This window comes from Myotis brandtii, unplaced genomic scaffold (genome assembly GCF_000412655.1).
Source record: "Myotis brandtii unplaced genomic scaffold, ASM41265v1 scaffold431, whole genome shotgun sequence".
Lineage (NCBI taxonomy): Eukaryota > Metazoa > Chordata > Mammalia > Chiroptera > Vespertilionidae > Myotis > Myotis brandtii.
The window spans coordinates 1,385,775-1,391,997 of NW_005366486.1; positions in this window are offsets into that span (position 1 = coordinate 1,385,775).

Below are 6,223 nucleotides of genomic sequence, written 5' to 3' on the forward strand. Positions count from 1 at the left end.
GGGTGAGGGTGAGTATGAGAGTGAAGGTGAGGGTGGGGGAGGGGGTGGGGGCGAGTATGAGAGTGAAGGTGAGAGTGAAGGTGAGGGTGGGGGTGAGGGTGCCACACCGGCAGGGCAGGAGTGCCTCTGGTGGAAAGCGCCTTCTAGTCCTCAGGAGGGGGCTGCAGCCAGGACATAGAGGACAGCAGGAGGCGGCTGTGGGCAGTGGGGACAGGGCCACCGAGTGAAAATGGCCTTAAGGATCATGATATTTTATGTCTCTTCAGAGAGAGAAAGAGAGAGGAGACCTCAAATGGATGCATTTTCATCTTCTAATTCCAAAATTAGAGGAAAGGGGGGCTATCCTATGCATTGTAGGATGTTTAACACATACATGCCCCCAACCCCCCCCCCCCCTTATAGCCAAAGGCCTCTGAGAGAGCAGAGACCCCAGGTGGAAAACCACCGCCCTGAGGGAAGAAAATAGATCCCCTTGGTCGGGTCATGCTCCCTCTTGCACTGCTCTGTGCTGAAAGCAGCAGCAAATTATCCACCTGCCTTGTGATGTGGCCATTTTAAGGAGGAAGACACTGGGGTGTCCAGAGAGCAGGTGCTTCCCCAAGGCCATAACATGAGAGGCTTGACATTAACCCAGATCCGTCAAACCCTGAGTGTGTACTAACAGGGAGGGACTTGTGGGAGCACAGTAGGTGCTCAGAATGAGTTCTGAGTGATGCTCACAAAGCGGGAGGGACTCCATGTTCTGACCCCATCACTAGACACATGGCTGCAGACCTCAGCAAATACTAAATTGTGACACTATCTCAGGCGAAAAAAATTTTTTCTCTGTTAGTTTTCTCTGTTGAGTTATAAGCTCCCAGGCCAAGAACTACATCTTCTCACCATGACACCTCCACAGCACCCTGATAATGTTTTACCAGGAGCCCTTCTCCATGCTCATATGTGCTATTGACCTACTTGCTGGCTGGGAAACTCCTCACCCATTTGCCTACTGGTGCAGTGTGCTCAGCTAAAGGACCTCAAGAGCCACCTAGCTGTCCCTCAAAGCTCGGGGGGTAAGCATGGGCTCTCGAGGCTTCATAGCTACAGAGCAGCGTCCTGAGTGGGCTCCTGTGCAAAAGACCGTGGTTCTTTGCTGCCCCAGAGCTATTGGGAAGAAGGTGTTTTAGGAAAAAAGTGGCCCCTGCCCACTTCCTTCTTTTCAATAGGAAAAAGCAGGAAAGCTCCTAAGTATTCCTCAGCCCAGCCATATAGCCTTCGTTTGAAATCCTCTTGGTCATTTATGGAGCCCCTGTTATATGCCAAGCACTTTCACATAATTCATTCCTTTCAATCCTCAGAAGGCTGCAAGGTGGACATTACCATCCCGTTTTACAGATGCAGAAACTGAGGACCAGGGGGATTAAATGACCTACCATCAGGGTCAGAGGCAGGATTCCAACTCAGGTCCCCTGGCACTAAAACACTTTCCACGCCTGGCTGCCACCTCTCTGTGCAGGACAGGGCTGCGCCAGGCTGAACAGTGCACTTTGGAGGGAGGGATGACTTTAAGTCACCAGCCCTGGTGCTTCTCCTCCCCAGCTGCAGCATGTGTTATCTGCGATATATTTGATAGTTCCAATTTGTTCTGCTCAGACAAGATTCCCATTATTGTCCAATTTCTTTCATCAATTTTTTCCCCAAAGTGTGAACAAAGATTACAAATGCATGGCCAAACAGTGCGAATCAAGCTAATTAAAATTCAGTCCTTATAGTGGAGCTGGAAAAGGCATTTTGAACAAAGGTCCAGAAGAATTAAATTTTCATTTCACCTTTGCTTTTCCTAAGACCAATTAAAAACTATTTAATGTGCTCTCATTTGTTGATAACAGACTGGTATAACACCAGGCCTGGGTCTGTGTAATCTAGATTTTTTAATTAGCATATCGTATAGAGAAAAGAAAGAAAAGGAATTAAAAGTGAGAGGAAAGAATACTTAAGATACCCTTTGATTTCAGCTCTACTCAGGGGTTACTCTAGGGCCGACACAAATTCATATTCACATTTTACACATTCCAGGTGACCTTTGAGGCCATTGAAGATAAAGGTTTTCATATACTTTCCAGCACTGAAACTCATCTTAAAATTAATTCTACACTGGCACCCAAAGTAAAAGAACATTTAAAAATACACACACATCGTCCTGGCCAGTATTGGAACACCAGCCTGTGCACAGAGGCGTCTCTGGTTTGATTCCCAGTCAACGGCAGGTACATGGGTTGCAGGTTCAATCCCCCGCCTCTGTTGAGACTCGTGTGGGAGGCAATCAATTGATATGTCACTCTCACATCCCTCTCTCTCTCTCTCTCTCTCTCTCTCATGTGGGAGGCAATCAATTGATATGTCACTCTCACATCTCTCTCTTTCTCTCTCTCTCTGCATTAAGCTACAAATAATTTTCAAAAAGTATAAACAGTATAGGTAACTTTATTTGTAATTCCAAATAACTAAAAGTTAATAGCAGAAAGAGAAAACTGAAACATAAAACTTTACCATCTCAATAATTTTTTTAATCTCTGGAACAATTCTTAGTCAAAGAGAAAAACTAAACTCCAAAATATCTCGAGAATAACAACCACAAAAATACTGCATATCAGAATTCTTGAGAAATAACTAAAGGAGTACTAAAGGTTCATAGCCCTAAATATTTATTCTAGTAAACAAGAACAAATACAAATAAAGTTACAAAAAAATACAATTAAGTAAAACAAGAAGGGATTAATAAAGATGAAATTAATTATGAAAGAATTAAATAGAACTAATATATAAACCCCAAAATGTTTTTTAAAGTAGGACTTCTGATCATTAAGAATAACTAGCAGCAGCCTAGCTACCTGCCAACCCCACCCCCACCCCCCGGCCTGCACAACTGTGGTTCCTCAGAGAAAAGAAACCCCCGAGGTGAGCCTCCAGGCCCTTTCCTGACCATGTGCGGGGAGGGGACTCCGCAAGCACAGGGATCTGGCCAAGTTGAGGACACAGATTGGCAGTTGGGAGGTAGATGTTGCTGGACTCTACAGAACAGGGTGTTGAAAAGGAGGGAGCTACTAATATGCAGAGAAAGAGCTCAGGAATCTGTACAGAGGATTTCTTGAGTCTTTGACTGAATAGTAGGCATGAAGAGTGGGTTTGTGAAGGTGAGACTCCAGAAGCTGAGCACAGTGCACTACTGAGGAAAGAACAACTTGGGGGGCTGTAGGCAAGGCTATTCCCAAAGTCATACAGGGCCAGGACACTGTCGAAGGTCTAGCCACTGAGTGAAGAGGTCTCATTGGACCAATTCTGGAAGGGCCAGACCTTAGTGGTAGGACTGAACTCGTTGCAGAGCTAAGGCTACTCTGGACTTGCCTTAAAGAGGTATTGACCTTAGCCATATAATATGGTAGGTGCAAGCCACATGTGGCTAACTCTACTTGAAATATAGCTAGTCCAAACTGAGATGTGTTGTAAGTATGATACACACCACATTCCAATCTCTTTGTATGATAAAGAATGTAAATGTAATAGTTTTTATATATTGATTCCATGTTGAAATGATAATATTTGGCTATAGGGGGTTAAATAAAATACATTATTAAACGTAATTTCATCTCTCTTTTTACTTTTTAAAATGTGCCTTATAGAATATTTTAAATTTATGTGACTTGCAGTTGTGGCTCACATGATATTTCTATGAGACAGTGATACTATAAACAAATAAATAATGAAACAAAAGAGGAAGTCCAAGAATAAACCAATACTTATAAGAATTTCACTTATATTATTGGTAACATTTCAAATTAGTAGAGAAAGATGAATTGGTCAATAATTGGTGTTGGAACAATAGGTTAGCCATCTGAAAAAAAAAGTTGGATACATTCCTCCACACTTCATTATAATACAAATCATTAAATGATAGAATAAAACACTAGATATTTTTAAGAGTTAAATTGGATTTTTTAAATTATATTTTTATTGAATTCAGAGAGGAAGGAGAAGGAGAGAGAGATGGAAACATCAATGATGAGAGAGAATCATTGATTGGCTGCTTCTTGCATGCCCCACACTGGAGATTGAGCCCACAACATGGGCATGTTCCCCGACCAGGAATTAAACTGTGACCTCCTGGTTCATAGGTCCTGAGCCCACAACATGGGCATGTTCCCCAACCAGGAATTAAACTGTGACCTCCTGGTTCATAGGTCAATACTCAACCACTAAGCTATGCTGGGTGGGCATTAAATTGGATTTTAAATCTTATAAATCCTAGAAGCTATAAAGGAAAAGGTTGATAAACTTTATATCATAAACATAAAAATGTGCTGCAAGGCAAGAAACAGTAGCCAAAGGTAAATGACAAATAACAAACACAGAAAATACATATAAATGTTATTACACAGTAATGAGTGATTTCCACAAAATTATGCACTTATTCCAAAATTTAATCTATAGATTCACTGTAATCCCTTCAATTAAAATTTCAACAGATCTTTCTGAGGAAAAAAACAGGCAACCCAATTTAAAAAACAAGCCGAAGAGATAAACAGACACTTCACAAACCAGTAATCCAGATGGACTATAAACAAGGAAAAGCTACCCAACCTTTTTAGTAGTCAAGAAAATGCAAACTAAAACCACAATTAAATATAACGACACACGTACCAGATTGACTAACATTTAAAGACCACCAATACCATAAAAATTAGGCAAGCTGATTCTAAAACTTACAAAAAAATGTCAAGAGCCAAGAATGAGCAAGATACTCTTAGGAGGTGTGAGGAATTGCTCTTCCCAATATCAAAACTTATTATAAAGTTATACTTTATAAGGCATTGTGGTTTTGACATGGGGATAGACAAGAATGATCCAGAAGAGAGAGCATAGAAATACATCCACTTGTGTGTAGACAGGATGAATGACAGGGATGGCACTGGGGGGCCATGCATCAGATATGGTCTTTCCACTGGTGTAGTGGTTGACTCTCTCAGAGGTGAGGGAGTGGGGGGAGGAGGCAACGCTGTGATTTACTGAGATCCAGGGTGTAAATACTCCCACCATGACTGATGTCAAGCCACCCACACTTTAGTAATCTGCTCATAACAATCCTGAAAGTCTAACCATCAACTCTGGTAAGCTCCAGGATACCACTCTTCTCAATAAATGCTACTTGTGGCAACCAAGTACTCATTTGGATAAAGTTCATTAAGAAAAGAAAAAAAAGACAACAGAATTTTTTAAATGAACCAAAGAGCCCTGGCCAGCGTGGCTCAGTTGGTTGGAGCATTGTCCCATTGACTGAAGGGTTTGATTCCTGGTCAAGGCACATACCCACATTACCAGTTTGATCCTCAGTCCTGACTGAGGCAACCGATCCATGTTTCTCTTTCACATCAGTGTTTCTCTGTTTCTCTCTCTCCCTTTCTTTCTCTCTAAAACCAATTAAAAGAAACTTTAAAATGAGCCAAAGAGATAAGCAGGCACTTCACAAAAGAGGAGTCCAGATAGACAATAAACAATGAAAAGCTACCTGACCTTTTTAGGAGTCATGAAAGTGCAAACTAAAACCACAATTACGTAAATAAACTACACACCTACTAGAATGACTAACATTCAAAGACGACCAATACCATCTGTCCGTGAAGCTGTGGAGTAATGGTTACTCTCATACATTGCAGATGGAAAATTAAATTGGTGCAACCACTTTGGAAAAGAGGTTGCAATATCTAATAAAATATGTATATACATATCCTGTGACTCAGCAATTCCTCTCCTAGGTATATAACCTACAGCTCATTTACCAGAATGACCTTGATGAGTCATATAAGAATGTGTATAACAACATTTTAAGTAATGATGCATTAAACCATAATGATGCATGAAAGAAGAAAGACACAAAAGAATCTAGGAGTCCATTTACATAACATTTAAAAATAGACAAAACAATAATATTTTGGGATATATATGTTATGTGGTTATATATGTTATATTATGACATATAATAAAACTACTTATTCATTCATTCATTCATTCATTTATAATCAGTCCTGACTGAGGCAACCGATCCATGTTTCTCTTTCACATCAGTGTTTCTCTCTTTCTCCCTCTCCCTTTCTCCAGTCGGGACATGTGAAGGAGGCAACCGATCCATGTTTCTCTCTCACATCAGTGTTTCTCTCTTTCTCCCTCTCCCTTTCCTCCCTCCCTT